This window comes from Anabrus simplex, chromosome 8, assembly GCF_040414725.1.
Source record: "Anabrus simplex isolate iqAnaSimp1 chromosome 8, ASM4041472v1, whole genome shotgun sequence".
In the NCBI taxonomy this organism is placed as follows: Eukaryota; Metazoa; Arthropoda; class Insecta; order Orthoptera; family Tettigoniidae; genus Anabrus; species Anabrus simplex.
In genome coordinates this window covers 112,787,299-112,808,566 of record NC_090272.1, presented here as the reverse complement: position 1 = coordinate 112,808,566, position 21,268 = coordinate 112,787,299, and the positions used below count along the sequence as shown (strand labels likewise).

Below are 21,268 nucleotides of genomic sequence, written 5' to 3'. Positions count from 1 at the left end.
CTAGTACTTGCTCTGGAGCACGAACTGCTTTGCCAGTTCGCAAACTGGTTCATGAACGGTCCATAGTCTGTTGGAACAACCGACTCCGAGTCCGCGTTTGAGTTTGAAGTTTGTTGGAACGCTCTTTCCGTACTGCGCATGCGTCTGCCAGTTTGCAAACTGTCCCCGTTCTTGTTGGAACAAACCTATGATCTTATGATCCTTGGCTGTTATAACTGCTCTTGCAGTATAGGAGGATCGAGATGGCGGTGCACGTAACTCACGTTGTCAAGTAGGCCACGGCCGACTTGATGAGTCGCTCCTAACCTCGTAACCTTGTCCTAACCTATCATCCCGATGTGATTACCCAGCGTATTGGATCAGCGATTCTATCGCAATAATTTAAGAGGTGAATTTGTTGTGAATCTGGCTAGTTAGCATCTTATATTAACCTGTTGCTTGAAAACGCAGTAAATCACACTTCCCATTGATAATGCGAATTACGCGAAAAACTTAACCTTAATCAGTACCCAAACGAAATATTGATCATAATCGTACAACCGCGTACAACTAAACCAGGGCCAAACAATAGCGTTGTGGCTTTCTTTCACGAGCACCTTGCTTTTCATTCTAGTGTAACTTAGTTGCAAGTATTCTTCCTATTTTTTTAAAAAAAGTAGTATGTTTATAAAAGTGAGGTTTGTGTACTTAATTATGCTTGATATTTTTTGCTTGTCATTTGCAGATTGCAATGTGGAAGCTGTCCGTGACCTCCATAATGAGGGGTTCAAGAGTACGTCTAGGTTTTACTTGCTTGAAGAGGATGTCATCTACCGGTTCTGATAGTGAAGATGTTTTGTTTAAGTCTGTAAATAATAAAGGTGTGATAATCCTCAACAGACCCAAAGCACTGAATGCTTTGAATACATCAATGTGTAACAAAATTTTTCCTAAAATGAAGGAATGGGAATGTGAAAAGAAGATGGTTATAATAAAAGGCGCTGGTGAAAAAGCGTTTTGTGCTGGTGGTGATGTTAAATCTTTAGCTCAGGAAGGATTGAAAGGCAATCATGTTGGAAAAGAATTCTTTCGAAGAGAGTACACGTTAAATAATCTTATAGGTACTTACAGCATTCCATACATTGCCTTAATTGATGGTATAACAATGGGAGGAGGTGTAGGATTATCAGTGCATGGACACTATCGTGTTGCAACTGAGCGAACATTGTTTGCCATGCCTGAAACTGCAATTGGTTTATTTCCTGATGTGGGTGGTAGTTACTTTCTTCCACGACTTGGTGGGAAGTTAGGTTTATATTTGGCACTTACTGGACATAGATTAAAAGGAAAAGACAATCTTAAGGCAGGAATTGCCACACATTATTGTGAGAGTACACGGTTAACTGATTTAGAAAACGCACTCCTTGAATGTGCAAATCCTGAGAAAGAAGCAGAAGGTATTCTGAATTCGTTCACAAAAGAAAGTGAAGGACACAGTGTAGAATTCAGTCTTGCTCCTTATCTAAAACAGATTGATCAGATTTTCTCAGCACCTACTGTAGAAGAAATATTGGTAAGGCTGGAAAAAGACTGTTCAGAGTGGGCAATTAAAACACTGACAACATTAAGACAAATGTCTCCTACTTCTATGAAGGTAACCAAAAGGGAACTAGATGAAGGTGTAAACAAGACTTTGCAAGAATGCTTGATAGTAGAATATCGTCTTGGAGTTCACGCTTGTGAGGGTCATGATTTTTATGAAGGTACACAATGTAAATTATTTTATTTAGCACTATCCTTATAGTTTTCAATAAGCAATGAATAGCTGCATGAAACTCTCTGCATGTTATAATAATAATCGTATAGCCTCAGCTACCGTGTGCAAACATTTCAATTTGACGCCATCTGGCTGTCTGCTTGTCAATTTTGACGTTCCGTTTTACTCTAGGCCCACTAGATGGCAGACCGAGTAAACCGAAGCTCTCTTGAGCGTCCGTGGCTGAAATTTAATGAATTTTGTCGGGTAAACAACAAATGTGTCACCAGAGATCTTTTACATGGCGATATCAAACGACATGGAGTGTTGAATGGACTTTTTTCTGCCCTTCAAAAATTCGACTACCTCTGCCGGGCTTGAATCCGCTATCTTGGGATCCAGAGACCGACACTCTATCACTGATCCACAGAGGTAGCTTCTCTGCATGTTAATAGCATTAGATTGAATTCCCATCAATGAACTAGTGCCTATGAAAGCTGATTCTCTGCTTAACTGTAAGAAAGACATTGTACTCCCATTTCATTCCTCTTTAGACAAGATCACACAGGATGCTATGTTATGTGTGCAACATTCTCTTTGTCCACTAGCTACCCAGGAAGCTTGTTTCTATGTCATAATCCTGTTCAAAGTAATGATGGGTCATGAGGAAACAAAAATTTCAGATTATCAAGTAATGTAGTGTAATGTAGTCTGTTATATGACTTACAGGTAATTTGTCACTTGTTGGTTTATTTAGCTTTTACAATTTCTACCTGCTTGTAAGGTTTCTAAGTGTTCTCATTTTAGGTGAAAAATTTGCTCATATTTTCTTCATACAGAACTGCATAAAAATGTAAATAGAGCCGGTGACGGTGTAAAGGTCTGTCAAAGTTAAATCGTACATTCAGTACTTAACACTCAATGCACTTGTTTTTAACAATCTTTTATTCTTTGCTGTCATATAAAGTCAGTGGAAACTGGTCATTCTATTAAGATAGTAAGCAGAAACGATAAAGTATTGTCCATTTATTTTTGTGATTCGTATTGTGGGTTCCTGTAGTCACTTCGTACTTCATGCACCAAGGATAATAGCTGAGCCATCTAACAAGTGGTCCTAAGAGTAGGAACCTATACCAGTTGCTATGGAATAGGAATAAGCATCTTGAACATACTCTGAATTGTGGTCCTACTTGTGTAGCTCTTCGGTAATGTCCATGACAACAAATTATCTGTTAATACTTGGTTCCAGAATTCATAAAATCAATAAATCAATACTGATCTGCATTTAGGGCAGTCACCCAGGTGGCAGCTCAAGGGGCTAAGGATACCCAAAGGTTCCTAAACCTTAAGAGTGAAAGTTCTCTTTGGACTATTTTTAAGGTTCACTTTCACATTGTTTTTAATAATACATACATACATACATTATCATTGTAGACCGTTATGCCTTTCATCGTTCAGTCTGCAAGCCTCTGTGAATTTACTAAACATTGCCACAATCCTCTATTTGCAACTAGTGCTGTGGCCTCATTTAGTTCTATACCTCTTATCTTTAAATTGTTAGAAACTGAGTCTAACCATCGTCGTCTTGGTCTCCCTCTACTTCTCTTACCCTCCATAACAGAGTCCATTATTCTCCCAGGTGACCTATCCTCCTCCATTTGTCTCACATGACCCCACCACCAAAGCCGGTTTATGCGTACAGCTTCATCCATCGAGTTCATTCCTAACTTAGCCTTTATCCCCTCATTCTGAGTACCCTCCTGCCATTATTTCCACCTGCTTGTACCAGCAATCATTCTCACTACTTCATGTCTGTTACTTCTAACTTATGAATAAGATATCCTGAGTCCATCCAATCTTGCTCCCGTAAAGCAAAGTTGGTCTGAAAACAGACCGATGTAAAGAGCCTCTTCTGGGAGCTGACTTCCTTCTTACAGAACAATGTTGATCGCAACTGCAAGCTCAATGCATTAGTTTTACTACACCTTGATTCAATCTCACTTACTATATTACCATCCTGGGAGAACACACAAACTAAATACTTAAAATTTTCTACCTGTTCTAGCTTTGTATCACCAATCTGAGATTCAATTCTGTTGAATTTCTTACCTACTGACATCAGTTTAGTCTTCAAGAGACTACTTTCCATACCATATTCATTGCATTAGACTGCAGGCTTTCAGCTCAATCTGCCATTGAGACCAAGTCGTCAGCATAGGCCAGATTGCTTACTTCATTTCCACCTAATTGAATCCCTCCCCCTCCCTGTCACTTTATACCTTTCAGCAGATGATTCATGTAAACTATGAGCAGCAAAGGTGAAAGATTACAGCTTTGTCTAACCACTGGAAGTACCCTGAACCAAGAACTCATTCCAACATCAATTGATTGATTGATTTTAATAATCTACCCTTAATTCCATAGTCTGCCATCATGGCGAACATCTTTTCCCTTGGTACCCTGCCATATGCTTTCTCTAGATCTACGAAAGATAAACACAACTGTCTATTCCTCTCGTAACATTTTTCAATTACCTGGCGCATACTGAAAATCTGATCCTGAGAGCCCCGCTGTAGTCTGAAATCACACTGATTTTCATCCAAGTTCCTCTTAACCACTGATCTCACCCTCCCTTCCAAGATACCAGTGAATACTTTGCCTGGTATAATAAACAATAACTCCATAATTGTTGAGATCCTTCCTGTTCCCCTGTTTATAGATAGGTGCAATTACTGCTTTTGTCCAATCTGAAGGTACCTTACCAACACTCCATGCTAATCTTACCACACTATGAAGCCATTTCATCCTCGCCTTCCCACTATAGTTCACCATTTCAGGTCTAATTTAATCTATTCCTGCTGCTTTATGACTATGGAGTTTATTTACCATCCTTTCCACCTCCTCAAGCGTAATTTCACCAACATAATTTTCTTCCTTCTCATGAGCTTGGTTGTTCGCGACACCATCAGGAAGATTTTCTTTTACGTTGAGACGATGTTCAAAATATTCCCTTCACCTGTCCAGTGATTCTCTGGGATCTATTATGAGTTCACCTGAATTACCTAAAACACTATTCATTTCCTTTTTCCCTCCTTTCCTAACATTCTTTATTACTGTCCAGAAAGGTTTCCCTGCTGCTTGACCTAGCCTTTCCAGGCTATTACCAAAATCTTCCTACAGTTTCTTTTTGGATTCAACAACTATTTGTTTTGCTCTGTTTCTTTCATCTACGTACAATTCCCTGTCTGCATCGGCCCTTGTTTGGAGCCATTTCTGATAAGCCTTCTTTTTACATTTACGAGCTGCCCTCACTTCATCATTCCACTAAGATGCTCACTTTTTCCCGTCTTTACACACAGTTGTTCCTAGGCATTCCCTTGCTGTTTCTACTACAACATCCCTGTATGCCACCCATTCTATTTCTATATCCTGAACCTGCTTACTGTGCACTGTTCGAAACTTCTCACTAATCATATCCATGTACTTCTGTCTAATTTCATCGTCCTGGAGATTTTCTACCCTTATTCGTTTGTAGACAGATTTCACTTCCTCTGCTCTAGGCCTGGAGATATTTAGTTCACTACAGATCAGATAGGGGTCTGTATCATCAGAAAATCCCTTGCATTCCTAACAGACTTCCTGAATTTGAAGTCTGTTAAGATATAGTCTATTATGGATCTGGTACCCGTAGCCTCCCATGTGTAGCAGTGAATAGCCTTATGCTTGAAGAATGTATTCGTAACTGCTAAATCCATACTAGCACAGAATTCCAGCATACGTTTCCCGTTCCTACTAGCTTCCGTATCTTCCCCGCATTTATCAATCACCCTTTTCATATCCTTCAGTACAAAGGGCACTAGGAAAGTTTCGCAATATGCAAAACGGTTGGCTGGACGCCCCTGTTATGGTGAGGGATGAAAAGAGGGGTGAGAACCGGTCTAGGAGACAGCAAGGCGCGACCTTCACACCAGTTGTTACCGAGCAGTGGGATTTAAAGCAAGTTAAGATGTCAGTGTGGTCTAAAGGTGAATATCGCGGAATTATCCGCTACAATTTTGCTCGTGGATTAACTGTTGACCATTGTCTGGAGGAAATGACTCCTGTGTTGGGGAAAGACTGGTCACATCGGACCTAGTGCCCTTTATACATCCAGATGCATCTTCTTTGCTGACTCAGCTAGTTCTACTTTCTTTCTTCCATAAGCCCCAGTAATATTGATAACTCCCCCATCGAATTCCATTTCGTTCGCCAAGTTGTTTCCAAGGATTCCCTCACCTGTCAAATGAGGGTGGGACTCCGTTAGACCCAAAACTCTGAGGCTTGCTTAAAATGTTCTGAGCTTGGTAAATTCATGAAGCAGGATGCTACCCTACTTGCACATAGTCTAAGTGAGGATCTCTCTTCTAACGGACCACCGGTGGATTGTATAGTCATAGCTGCCTGAGCACAAGGAGGGCCACGACTCAAAATATGTCTAAGATGCCCACTCCCATTCCATAGCAACTGGTATCCCGACTCTCAGGACCACTTACTAGGCCACGCAGCCGTTGCCCAAGGTTCACAAACTAGGACGTGACTATAGTACACGAACCTTTTCTTGATCCCCAGTTCCCATTCAGCACTATGGAGCCCAGGGATCAAGAAAAGGTTTGCGTACTATACAGTAACCCACACCATGAACTACCTTTTTATTAATAATAATAATAATAATAATAATAATTACGTTATTGTCTTTACATCCCATTAACTACTTTTACGGTTTTCGGAGACGCTGAGGTGCTGGAATTTAGTCCTGCAGGAATTCTTTTATGTGCCAGTAAATCTACCAACATGAGGCTGACGTAGTTGAGCACCTTTGAATACCACCGGACTGAGCCAGGATTGAACCTGCCAAGTTGGGGTCAGAAGGCCAGCACCTCAACCGTCTGAACCACTCAGCCTGGCACACACACATTGTTTTTAGCAAGCCTTGAACTGTGGGCCTTAACCCTGAGTCACACTCATCAGTACTCGATATGCAGTAACTAAAATACACTATTTGTTTGGATACTCTCTACTAAGTATTCTGTAAATAGGTAGTAAAATTCCTTCTAATGTCAATCTATAGTATCTTCAGATCGATCTTATACAATTTTCATATATATTTACTTAACCTGCTTCATCTTTTAAGATCACAAGTCTGTACAACTTAGCCAGACTATTATACCAGTTATCAGCCAACTGCAAGTTGTTACTGGGCCTTAAATCTATAAAACTTAGTTTAATCTTGGAATTAGCTTGCTTGCTTTATCCTAGTATAAGGAAAGAATTCCAATGCAAAATGTAAAATACAAACAAAAGTTATAGTAGTAATGGTGATCATTGCAGGTTGTAGAACAATGTTTTTACTTGATTCTCAGCTATACAGGTATCCTTCACTTTACAAGATTAGTTCATTCCAAGTAATCATCGCGTAATACGGAAACGTGTAAAGTGAATGTATTATAATATGTGTTAGATAGGACATACAGACTATTTCAAGGAATAAATAAAATGCCTATGAGTTTTAAACAAGTGCAAGTTTTTTTTTTCATGCCTTTAATACAGTATGAAACTCTTTGTGCTACATAACTTTGAAAATCTTCAGTCTGATGATGAAATGACTGGGTCTCATGGGTTGAATCAGGGATGTTGTGCTCAGTGGCAGAAACAAAACACTGATGTTCTCATCAGCATTCTTGATACTTAGAGGATGATCTGGCACGTTATCCAAAAGTAGCAGGATTTTGAAGGGCACATTTATTTTCTTACAATAAGCTTGCAGGGCATGATGGATTTCATTGGAGAAGTAGGACTCAATCACAGCTCCTTTATCCAAGCTTTGTTGTTTGAGCACCAAACAACTGGCAGTTCTTGCTTAAAGTAGCCCTTGAGGGCTCGTGGGTTCTTGGAGTGCTAAACTAACAGGGGTTTGATTTCATGTTCTCCAGAACAAGCCAGTTTCATCCAGATTTAACACAGCTCCTTATTGTGGCAAATATCCATGCTTCTCAGTCACTGCTTGTAATAGTAAAGAAATATTTTCAGCAGCAACAACATTCGCTCCTGCAGCCTCCCTTGTTAGCTTAAGGTTATTGAATCCATGTCGTCCTTTGAAACGTTCAAACCAACCAGCACTTGCAGACTAGGATGTTTTCAGTTCTTTAAACAGAGCTTTTGCTGTAGCCTGAATAACTATGGTGGATATCGGGATAGAATTTTCAGTTTGATGTTCAATCCATTAGGTCAACATTCGTTATATTTTCTTCATAATTGTTTATTTTATTTTATTTATTTATTCCTGACTTACATTTGTGGCGAAGTTAGGGCTAACGGCCCTCTCTTACACTTAACCACTATAAACAAAATTTAAAAATGTAAACATAAAAGTACTTAGAAATTCTAAAAAGAAATAATACTACGGACAGATAATTCTAAGACTAAGTTAGGCCTACATATCAGTACAGCAGTTAATGTGACAATACTAATAATAGTAATAATAATAATAATAAATGAAGAAAACCCATTCACACAACATACACACAATGACACACAACTCAGTTTTATGTTCCCGTATTTGTGTTATCTTGGATGACATCATTCTGGTTGCACTTTTGCAGCTTTCTTTAATTTCCTCTGCTTGACTTCTTACGGTTCTCAGGGTTGATTCTGAGATTCCTGTAGCTATGACAATGTCTACAGCGTGCTTCCAGCTTTTCTTCAAGTGTTATTGATTTTCTTTGCATTAAGCTTTTGGAAGCATTTTGATCACCTTTTCTTTTCTCCATACTGCTTTTAGAAACAATAAAACACAGCTTGCTAACTCAATGCCCTCTTTATAATACTGACCACACGCCGCCAGTCAACCCTGAAACAACGCAACACAGCTACTCATCGCTCTCTTTGAGATTTGACGACATGCTGCCTTGCAACGCTCCACAGTCGGTCATGAAACTGTCCATAGGGTGATTGTGAATCTGCAGTCTAACTTGTATATTTTTAAATATTGTGTATAATTATGTATTGTTTAAAATCGTGCTATAGCAGAAACGTGTAAAGTGAGAACGTGCATAACGAGGGATGACTATATTCTTTGTATACCCCTAATTAATGATGATAATAGTTCATTTTTTGAAAATGCAGGTAAAGGGGTGCCAGACATTGCCAAAGGATCTCTCAAATTTAGAATGATGATGATGATGATGATGGTGATAAAGCATTAAAAATTTATCTCTGATCTCGTACGTATGCTGGAAATTTGCTCTTCTGTTGACCTCCTGAAAACAATAGAAAATTTATTGGAACATGCAACGAGGTTGATATAGAAGAATTTAACTGACTGATAGGGGTATAATATTTGTATTAAAATAAAATGTCAAAGACAAATCATCATACAGTCTTTCTAAAACAATTAAATTAATTTCTTTGTTGTATTTGCAACAACTTGCTTCCATTTCTTCTAGTAGTTGTTAATCAGACCTAATAATTGGGCCTCCAGAATTAATTGTGGCTTAATAAACTTAACATAAGTTACTTGTAGCACGCCATGTAATGAAATGGAAATGAATGGTTACGTACTTTACGAATTGTAACATGTAACACACTTTTCTTGATTTAGACCTGTAAGTTCCTGACGAACTTATATACTTGTATTACATTGCATTAAAAATCTAATGTCTTTTTTGTTTTTTTAGGAGTGAAAGCCCTTCTAATTGATAAAGGTCGCAAGCCAGAGTGGAAACCTGCCACTTTAGAGGAAGTGACACCAGAATTTCTTGACAAACATTTTGCTCCTCTGGCACCTGAAGATGAATTGAAGCTATGATCAGGTTTGTTACGTTTTGCATCTATGCAGTGACTAGTTTTGTTTTTTAGAAATAGGTGGTTCAAGAGATTTCATGACTAATGATCAAATTGGCAGGAAGAAATAGTATGTTGGTGGATATACAATTCCAGTCATAACAACATTACTATATGGATGTGAAATCTGGACACTTTACTGTCGTGACATAAAGAAACTGGAACTCTTCCATCAGTAGAAACTTAGATCCATCATGAACATTACATGGGATGACTACATAAGCAATGTTGCAGTTTTTGACAAGACGCATATGAAGCCTTCGTCATCACTTATCAGTTTAGTTGATCACATCCAGCGTATGAATGATAGCAGACTGCCTAAACAACTTCTGTACGGTGAGATTGGTCATGACAAAAGGCCTCAAGGTGCTCCTTTGAAACGTTAGAAAGACCAGCTTAAGGAGACTATGAATAGCACCAACATAAATGCTAACAGCTGCACAACAACTGCACAAAACAGTGTTCTTTGTTGCAAAGCTACTGTAAAACGTGTCTGACTGTTTGGGCAGGCATGTTGCAGACAAAAAATTGAAACCCATGAAAATGGAAACTACATCAGATCCAACCGCATCCTCCACCCACCTTTAGATGTGACCTGTGTGCCTGCATATTTCATGTGAACATTGGCTTGATCAGTCATTAGCAACATCTCCACAGAGCCAACAAACTTAAAGAAGAATAAGTGCAGGTATCTAAGATAAAAGTCTAAAAGAAAAAATTCTAAAAGAATTTAATTGTGTAAAGTCCACCTGTTCAATACAAGTTTGCCATTTAATATTTAAAGTCAATACAGAACCGGAATGAAGTTCATTACTTGTAATAAGAATTACAGGAGAAAAACTTATTCTTGGAAATGAGTAGCAGCCAACAATTGCAGTCATTTTAGAGGTGTGTCTCATTTAATTTTTAGAACTTGTTATGTTTCATTGTTATGTGTCTGAATAAATACTAAAAGATCGGGAGCATTTTAATATGCATTTACTAGCATTTATTTGGCAAATACCTTTTTAAATTTTGAAGTTTCCTGTACTTTATTTAGAGGGTTTTTGATGTGGTGATATTTCTGGCTGCTTTGTTGCACAGTTGGTGTACCTGTAGATAGTGATGTAAAATACCCCGGTATTTATAAATCGGTAGCGCCCTACCCTAGGCACTCCAGTATATAACACATAACTTCACGAAGAAATATATATGAATTGTACCTCAAAATCCTTTCGGAAGAGAGATGTGTTCATTGCAAATGCCAGGGACCCACCCAGCCCGCCCAAAAAGGTATGTTTACTTTTATAACACAAGGAAAGTTCTCACGCGCCATCGACCATTAGCTGGCCAGCCATGAGCGCAGTCATTGGCCGACATGACGTCATTCCCATAATTCCTAACTCTGATTCCATTACCAACCGGCGCAGAATAAAAACACAGCAAGAAACACGGGAAGGAAAATATGTAATTTAATAGCTGTAACCTATCATTTTAAATCCAGGCCAAGCTCTGTCATGAGAATAGTGGCTCCCTTCGGTAGCCACACTCCCTTTGAGAGGCTCTTAACTATGGCCGCGACGCATACTGCCCGCACGGCAAGAAAAAAATGTAATTTAATAGCTGTAACCTATCAAATCCCACGAACCTGCTACGCAGGCATAGCAGGGGGAGAGGTGATACTCCCACGTGGCGCGTCCCAGGTGGCGGATAGGGGTGTCCTAACCGGCTTGCCGGCGGACTTGAGGGAAATAAAATACCTCTCGCGGACCAAACACACCCCGCCTGTGGGTGGGGGAGGCTGACGAATAATACACCCACGGTATCCCCTGCCTGTCGTGAGAGGCAACTAAAAGGCGCGACCAAGGAATGATTGTATTAGGACCATGAAACTACTTTTGATTAGTACCATCACGCGCGGAACACCATCGGTCGCTTTTACTTGCGAGTAGTACCACTCTGTTAGGTATTCCATAGTTTTGTGATTCATAGCACTCGAGTGGGGTTCAGTGTGGGTTTCCAGTACCCGTGAGTCGTGCCCGTGTGTGCAACACCACAGGTCTGGGCGTTGCCTGTGAGTTGTACCCGTGTGAGCGACACCACGCGTCTGGGCATAGCCTGTGAGTTGTACCACTATACGAGCGACACCGTAGGTCTGCGTTGCCAGTGATTAGTACCCACTCTGTAGGAACGCCACGGGAATACCGGCGCCCGTGATTAGTACACCTAGGTGAGGAACCTCATCGGTTTGCATTGGCTATGAGTGGCGCCATTGTGTGAGAAACACCATAGGTCTGCGTTACCTTTACGATGTACAATACTTGTGAGTAGTACCTTAATGTTTGGAACACCGTGAGTTTACGCGACCTTTGACTAATACCGCAGTTTGAGAAATATCATGGTTCTCCTTTACTACCGATAAGTGCCATTACCATCATTGTGCTTTATAAGTGGTCCCTTGGTCACTAATACTATTATTTACAATCTTTTTTGAGTCTGATCCACTGGTTTTTTTTTGTTTTTGTTGTGTTCATGTCCATCCATTCATTCTTCATGACTTTTTTTATTTTTGTCAGTGGATCCTTTTCATTTTTTGTTGTTATCTCATTTCGTACCATTAGGGACCGATGACCTCGATGTTAAGCCCCTCTAAACAACAAGCATCATCATCATCATTTTAAATCCAGGCCAAGCTCTGTCATGAGAACAGTGGCTCCCTTTGGGAGCCACACTCCCTTCGGGAGTCACACTCCCTTCGAGGGGCACTTAACTATGACCGCGGTGCATACTGCCTGCACGGCAAGAAAAAAGTAATTTAGTGGTTGTAACCTAACATATATGTACAACATAAGTTAATGAAAATTAAAACCTACCTTAATGCAGGGGAGGGTAGAGATCTCAGGCAGTTCGGAAGAAATGTTGTACTCTCTCTCCTAAGGGGAAAGCACTTTTAAATAGAAATTCGGCAAGGTAGCCTACAAAGTGTCCCTTTTTTCTTCCGAATGCCGGAATGGAGTAGCTGCCGTGTTTAAGGTGACGCCACATGTTCTCAATGTTTTGGGTGTGGACGGAAACTCCACCACCCGGCATTTGACACCTGTTAGCCCTATTAACTCTTCCGCTCCTCCTAGAGTCAATAAACTTCAGGGAATAGTTTGCTCTGAGGTGAACAAATCCCTCGTCCTCGCATCCGGGAGATAGTGGGCTCGAACCCCACTGTCGGCAGCCCTGAAAATGGTTTTCCGTGGTTTCCTATTTTCACACCAGGCAAATGATGGGGCTGTACCTTAATTAAGGCCATGGCCGATTCCTTCCCATTCCTAGGCCGTTCCTGTCCCATCGTCGCCATAAGACCTATCTGTGTTGGTGCGACGTAAAGCAAAAAAAAAGCAATCGTATGCTTTCCAACAGTCTGAAATGATAATAGATGCAGGTAAAATCCACTCCTGAATGACCGCTAACAGGGTCTGTTTATCCCTTCTTTCTACAGGAACAACAAAAAAATTCTTGAAATTGCCTGTTTCTACTCCCTCAAACAGCCACTGTCCTGTAATATTCCTTCCCCTGTGATATTTAGATTTACCAAATTTACTTTCGTCAGTTTCGACGATCACTCCAACCCCTCCTAATCTCTTTTTGTTCCTGTCCACCCAGGCCACACACACCTCACTGCAGAAGCTAGTCCAGTCAACAATAGTCTGCTTCGCAACACCAAGCTCCAATTGAAGAAGAGGGGTTTGCGGCTTGCTTAACAGACATCACAACACAGAAAGTAACCCTATTTGGTGTAAGGAAAGGCGTGATTTTTCGAAGAAAGTGTTCTTCCTCGCACTCACGTTCCACGTACACTTCACCACTCCTACACGCCGATTGCACCGGAAAATAACTTTATTCCTCACTACACTTAATTTCGTGAGCTCCCCACACTTTTCACAGTTCCTCTCTCTCGTTATCAACTCGTGCCATTGATAAACGTCCAAAAGCTCGTCTAAATTCTCCTTCAAACTATTAAATGAAGTAATTTTCAGCTCGCAACCTCCGCACAAAGCCATAGCAATACTACAACAAATTTCGCGGGCATATACTGCATCAAATTTTGTGGGCTTGGTGGATTTTTCCTTAACAGTTGGCAGATCGCTCGCAGATCATAAAGAACACTCCTATCGGCAGTCCTGTAAACTAAAAATGAAAGAGCATCACCGGCCGCCGAGTTTTCGTGTACAGCATTATACAGCAAGCGGAGTGAGTGGAGTGCCTAGACTAGGGCTATGCCTATAAATCGTGGTAAATACTCGGGTAAATACCTAATTTGGGCAAATACCCAGGTATTTTAGATTTTTCATTAAAAATCCTGTGCCGTGGTAAGTTGAACCTTAAAAAAGGGTACCGGTATGCAAACTATTGTACATTAACTTTTTAGATATGTAACATTGGATAGTTAATCAAATATAATTAGAATTGGGACTTAGAAACAGAATTAGAATTGGGAATTAGATCAGGAGATAAAATTCAATAGTTATAACCTGAAAAACTTAGAATTGAACTAGGCCTTTTGCAAACATTGAGATAAAAGTTGGAAATTTATTCAGAGCATTGGCCAAGTTCTACAAAAGGTGTAATATACAGTTTTCAACACACTGTATATGTTTTCCAGAACAGTTTGTAATAGCATTCATATATAAAATAAATAATCAAGTAGGCCTAACCAAAAAGACTAGTAAATAGAAAATTAACAGTTACACTAAAAAAGTTAAAAAAAATAGAAGCCTTACTTAATTTAGGTTAATGAAGCTTAACAAATGTATTACGCTATTCATAATCATACATAATGAATCTTTTTAGGCTTAGACCTATATTCCAATTTACAATGAAAACTATCAGTTGAGTAGTACAAGTAAACTAATCTGAGTTTTCATCACACTCAGAGATGTACTCTTCATCTGAGAGCGAAATGTGGCCATCATTGCTGTCCTCGCTATCGTCGCTACAGGAAACTTGCATTTGATCATTATTGGTGTTTTCAACTTCTATTTCACTTCACCTGCCTTGTTTCCTTGGACTCTTTTCTTTTCTTGGTTTTGGAGTTTTGTTTAGCAGATTTCAGTTGTGTGACAAACTAACTGTCCAGCCCTTTCAGTTGTAAGTCGGTTTCTTTTCTTACAGTGAATCCAGCTGAATGTGCTAAACGTTCTTTCAATATCAGCATATGTTACTGGAGCGCCTAAAATTCTCACAGCAACATCAGCTAGCACACATGTTCCTACCGAGCTCGACAGCTGCAGTCGCTTAAGTGCGGCCAGTATCCAGTATTCGGGAGATAGTAGGTTCGAACCCCACTGTCGGCAGCCCTGAAAATGGTTTTCCGTGGTTTCCCATTTTCAAACCAGGCAAATGCTGGGGCTGTACCTTAATTAATGCCACGGCCGTTTCCTTCCCACTCCTAGCCCTTCCCTGTCCCATAGTCGCCATAAGACCTATCTGTGTCGGTGCGACGTAAAGCAACTAGCAAAAAAAAAAAAAAAAAACATGTTCCTTTCAAGCTCCTCCACCATAACATAGGGCTAATTGTTTTCTCTTACCGGGCGAGTTGGCCGTGCGCGTAGAGGCGCGCGGCTGTGAGCTTGCATCCGGGAGATAGTAGGTTCGAATCCCACTATCGGCAGCCCTGAAAATGGTTTTCCGTGGTTTCCCATTTTCACACCAGGCAAATGCTGGTGCTGTACCTTAATTAAGGCCACGGCCGCTTCCTTCCAACTCCTAGGCCTTTCCTATCCCATCGTCGCCATAAGATCTATCTGTGTCGGCGCGACGTAAAGCCCCTAGCAAAAAAAAAAATTGTTTTCTCTTTTTCAGTATCTTTTAATCCTTCCCAAAGAAAGGGCCGCTGCCACAGCCCCTCTTTGTCTCTGTAGACCGCAATGTTTTGCCGAAGTTCAACTACTTTTGTTCCCATGCTATTGCCAACTTCAGAAACAAACTCAATAGCATCAAGCAGTTCAACAGGTCTCAAATTGCAACCTTGAGATGAAGGGTTCAGTAAGTCGGCAGCCAGATGAATTTGGCCAACACCAAATTTCACACGTTTCTCCAGTTTGGCTAGCACAGTTTTCTCTTCATATTTGTAAAGAGGGGATTCTGGAATTTCTTGCTTGAGAGTGTTGTGTAGTTTGTGAAACTTTGTGAAAACATTGTGGATTATGGGGGTGTTGGACTCAAAGGCAGTAAAAAGTTCAATGATTGGATCAGAAATGTTCACCAGCTTTTGAACTCGAACCCAAAACACTCCATCACCAAGTAGCTGCCTTTTCATTTCTGGTGTGATTTCAGCATCCTCATCTCTGTTCCTCACTAACAGCAAGCTTTTGCACAGATTTATTTGCTAGTAAACTTTGTAAACAAAACAAGTTGCTTCCCCACCTAGTGTGCCCAGGAAGTTTCAAAGATATTCTGTCTTCAAACTTTTTGTCTAATTGAAGTCAGTCAAATAATGCTTTCAGGATGTGGCTGATCTTGGCACTTTTCACTATGCTAATAACAGTTGCCATGAAAGATTTCACAGTGTTACATTTTAAAATATCTTCGCATAAAAGATGCAAGAGGTGAGCAAGGCAACCAAGTGGTATGATTGACGGATATTTCTCCTTAACCAAGGCCAAAGCAGCTCTCATGTTGGAAGCGTTATCTCCAATTACTACCAGAAACTTCTCAGAACCATATCTTTCAATTACATTGATCATCAACTCAGCTAAGTAAGGTGCATTGTGTCTGTTTTCCTTTGTTGCTACAAACTCCACAAAAAGTGGTTCTGGTTTTGAGATGACAAAGTTTACTGTTGACTCATTTCTGATATCACTCCAACTGTCACACTGTAAATGTAAGTGTTTTGAGTCATTTAGCTGGCTTGCGATTTCATTTTGCATTTCTGCATACTGAGCTTCAAGATATGAAGAAGTTAGACGATACCTGGATGGTGGTTTGTAAGATGGACGAAGTTTTTTCAAGAATTCTAACCAAAGTGGATGTTCAACCATAGATAACAGAGCTCCGCTTATGAAGACTGCTTTTGCCAAACTTTGGTTGAGGCTTTCCTAAAAAAAAATGTATATATATATATATTAGGCATGTCATATTGTTATTATAGCCTACAACAAAACAAGTGTTCTTGAGTAAACATTCCCTTTACAAGACTAGTTACTATTTACTTTCTGATATAAAAAGAGAAGCAAAATTAGGTGTCCCAAATGTGTATTGACATGTCTGAAAGTCCGATAAGGAAGTTATTGTCTGCGAGCCTTTATCGCTGAACTGTCCAGCGCTAAACCGCTACACCGTCGTGTAGCGCTCGCAGAAGCAACTGCCTCCACAGGCAGTTAGCATCGTTTGCGACACCTAATTACAGAAGGTAAATATAAAAGTATGAAAAAATCGAAGGTGATACAGTAATTGTAAACAATTACCCAAACTTGTTACTTAGGCAAATTGATTGTGTTCAAGAAGATACTGCAGTTAAATGGGTACCAGTCACCGGACGTAATGTTTATACTTGTAACTGAACTGCAATATAGTATAAACAAAAAAATGTACTTTACTTACATTTAATTGACTGTCCATGTGGTCCAAAAAGGTCAATAAGTCTCCTCCGTTGGCGCTTGATAATGGTCACTCCTTCCAGATAGGCTACTCACATTGCCTGGGGATGTTAAATTAAAAATTTGGCTGCTACTTGAACTTGGCCCTGGATTTGATTCTTCTGGTTCAAAAGACACATCTGCTTCCAATTCCTCTTGCTGTTGAAGATATTCAGGTGTTTTCTTTGTGCTGGATGTTTGGCTGAACAAGAATTTTCTTCATTTCTTCAGGATATTTTAAAAGCATTTTCTGATATGATTGGTCATTTTATTAACATTAGCTTGTTTGTATACAACATTACAATACTTGCAGACAACACCGCCTTTGTTATTGTCTTTAAATAACTGCCAAGCTGGACCCTTTTTTGCCCATTTTTCTCACACTACGGTAATAAGTCACAAAAATGTTATCAAGTGTTTTGACATAAAACATCAACTTAAGCTAAAGATCCCTTCATACAAGTTCAGATAAAAGACTGAAATGAAAATCTGTTGCCGCTATAAACTAACAACTCCACTACACTGAAAAAGTTAGGTTAACTACAGTAGGCATCAGGCAGAGAATAGAAAATGGGAGGGAAGTACAGTGTCAGTTTGAATTCTGGGTAGGATGAGCTGAGCAGTGTTGCCAACCCACATGCTTGCTGGCATACATCTTCACCCATTATAGAGCCCACGTACTACAAAAACTTCCTGACATGCATTTATATTATTTAGAGTATGATTTAAAAAATTATTATTTATTTTTATGTTTCAAATTGAATGAAAAATAACTTAAAGCACTTTTACTAAGCATTTAAAAAAAATGTTCTTTCTATTCAATATATTTTGTTACCTTTTGAGTTTTGGCTTACAAATATTTCAATTAATATGCATATAGTCTACTCTTACTACAAAAGTAGCTTTTCCCTCCCACATCTTTGTTGCTCATTTCCAGTACCGTAATAAAACTCGACCTCAGTATCTTGATATTTATTAAAAATTTAAAGCACAAAACAACCAAAAGGTTTTATCCAATTTTTTAGTTTAGTTTAAGGAAAAACGCACTTTAAGAACTAAGAAAGATAAGGTTACAGTGCCAAAACATATAAATACCCAAAAAATACCCAGACGTCCATTTTCCTTTTTTTTTTTAGTTTTAAAGGATCAATATTGTTCCTGATCTCAATTTAAGGCATCAAATACCTGTGTTTCAGTCCTCGTTTGTCCAACACTTCATCAACACATCAAAAAGTGTTGTACAAAGCTCAAAAACTGAAAATACCCTCATTTTTGGTATTTAAATGACCACTGGATATATACCCAGGTGAATACCCAATTTTTATTTACCTTCCCACTGGGTATTTACCCGGCCCACATCGTTACCTGTAGAGCAAAGGGAAGGGGAAGTGGGGGGCGACCTGCCCCCACTGTGTCTAAATGCCATGACCCTCACTGCTTACTTTGCTCAAAGTTGTGTCTAAGGAGAGAATCACTTGCAATTATCACATGAAGCAGCAAAGCTCCTGAGGCTGGCCTTATTGTGATTGTGAATGAAAACTGTATTAAGATTTGTATTTAACTGTTTCCAAGTATAAAGCCTAGCTCCAATGGATCATTTAGGTCTCACAGTGAGCATGTAGAAACTGCCTTTGCTAGTCCATATATGTAGTTCACAGTGTACAAGATAATGCTGGTTTTTTTTTTCACTTCTTGAGACTAGATAAAGAAACATCCTTGGAAAACAATGGACAGCTTATCAGTACTGCTAGCTTCTTGACCCTAGATCAATAATATTATGAAATACTGTATATTTTTGGGGTCAGCTGTCCAAGAAAGTTTTGATAAAACTTTCCATTAACCCTTTCTTATGCTAACCATTTAATCTTTACATAACTTTTATATACTACAGCTTCTATAGTTTGTTTTTCATGTCCTGGCCTCCGCCTTAAAAAATAACTGGAGGTGTCTCAGATGTATCTGTCATCTCCTGGTCAAATTTTTCCAAATAATTTTCTTCTCGCTACTTTGATCCAGTATCTCTTTGTGATCCAATGTACCCATTGCACCTTCAACGTTCTTCTGTAAAGCCACATTTCTTAGACTTCTCTTCTCTGTCTTTCTGCATCAATTATTGTCCAAGTTTCACCACCATACTGTGTTACTCTCTGGACAAAAGTCTTCAAAAATATCTTTGTTCTGTGTACAAGGGCCACTCCCAAAATAATGCACTACAGTATTCCACAAAGCTATCCTTATTTTACACTTTTGTTTCATTTACAGTGTATTGTGAAAGTGAAACCTCTTTTTAACAAACTCTATCAAAACCGAAAGAAATGTCTGTTAAGGAGAGGTGTCCCTTAGGGAGGGAGGTTTTAACAAAATACCATGACAGTAATAATAAATTAGGAATGCATGGTGTTATGAATGTAACACACACATTTTTAAGTTACTCCAAATACAGTACTACATTTTTGCAATGTGCTATACTCACATGAGAAAGTCGTAGATGCACTGCTCCTGCAGTACAGCACGTGGAAGAGAAAAACAAAACCCACTATTCTGGAAACCTGTATGGTATTGAGCAGACTGTACACCAAACACAATTCTTTTTAAATAACTGGTAGATTAACTGAGTCGAAACTGAAAAGAAATGGCTTCCACTGTAACAAACCATATGCGATTACACAGTATTACAAATAAGATTAACTTTGGAGTTTTTGAAACTTAATTTCAGTACTTTACATGGAACAATCTACAGAAAATATATTAACACTAAAAAAAAATAATCCTTAATCTTCATTTGTTTTCCTTAATGTTCATTTGTTTTGTACACTTAAGCTTACCAATTATATTTTCACTACGTACAATTGTGTCTTGTGTCAAATTTACACCATTTTCATAGTTTAGGGTATTATAGGTTTCCTTCAATCACTTAACAATGCCAAGACCCTCACATTGCCATATTGGCAGCATATAATTTCCCTATTCCCTTCGAAGTCGGTACAGTCGGTATTAGCATAGCCTTACTGCTGCAATCATCAGAAACTTCATTATTGTCCTCCTGTTGACCTACTGAAGAATAATTTTATGCCTGCATTCTTGCTCTGTGTTGGAAGGTCTTAATCAGTTTTGATGTAAGTGTTTGCATCTACCCTGTAACCTGCTGCATAAATTAACTGTCGTGTTGCTTCCGTACTGTCAAATTCTGTTCTTTGTTCTGTCGAAACTAATTCAGGATAAATACAGTTAAAACAAATGAATGAATTAAATTTTATCTTTTGCTGGTATAATCTGTTATTAAACGTTTTCCTTTGTAGTTATTGTCTATTTAATTATTTTTTTGCTAGTGGTTTACATCGTACTAACACATTGACAGTTTTCTACAACACAAGCATGGACAAAGCTAGGATTGTGAGGGAAGCAGCCATGGCCTTAATTAAGGTACAGCCCTAGTATTTGCCGGGTGTGAAAACGGGAAACCACAGAAAAAACATCTTCAGGGCTGCCGATGGTGAGATTCGTACCCACCATCTCCTGAGTGCAAGCTCGCAGCTTTGCAACCTAACCGTATGGCCAACTTGCTCGATTCTAATATTATTTATCATGAACTAGTTTTGATAGACTGAAGAACCTCACAGTTATAGATTAACTATGTAAAAACTGAAAATTATAATGAACTGTAACGTTTTTCTATACATTTATTACCCTCAAAAGAGAAAATTCAGTTCCTTCATCAGTGTTTGAAGGGTTTCATCATTCTCGTTAAGTTCTGATTCAATGTGCTTCATCACTAATTGTCTGTACTTTATATCTTGAAGTTCTGATCACTCCTTGGTCAAGCAGCTAAAAAACTGAGTTACATTTGGTGGAAAAATTACAATCTTCACATTTTGCAGTATAATATCTGGATGTGATGTCATATTATCAAGGAATAATCTCTCCTCTTCTGACAGGTCATTTTCCTGCCCAGTTAATTTAATGAATCTGTGATGATTTCTCTGGTCATCCATGCATTCTTGTTTGGTTTCCATTCATTGACAAATTATGTAATGTCCATCACCTTGGT

At 39.1% G+C, this 21,268-nt stretch overlaps 1 pseudogene; it reads left to right on the top strand.

Moving 5' to 3' along the window:
- The first annotated feature begins 242 nt into the window (after positions 1 to 242).
- LOC137501907 (3-hydroxyisobutyryl-CoA hydrolase, mitochondrial pseudogene) overlaps positions 243 to 21,268 on the top strand; it is a 24,922-nt pseudogene continuing 3,896 nt past the window's right edge.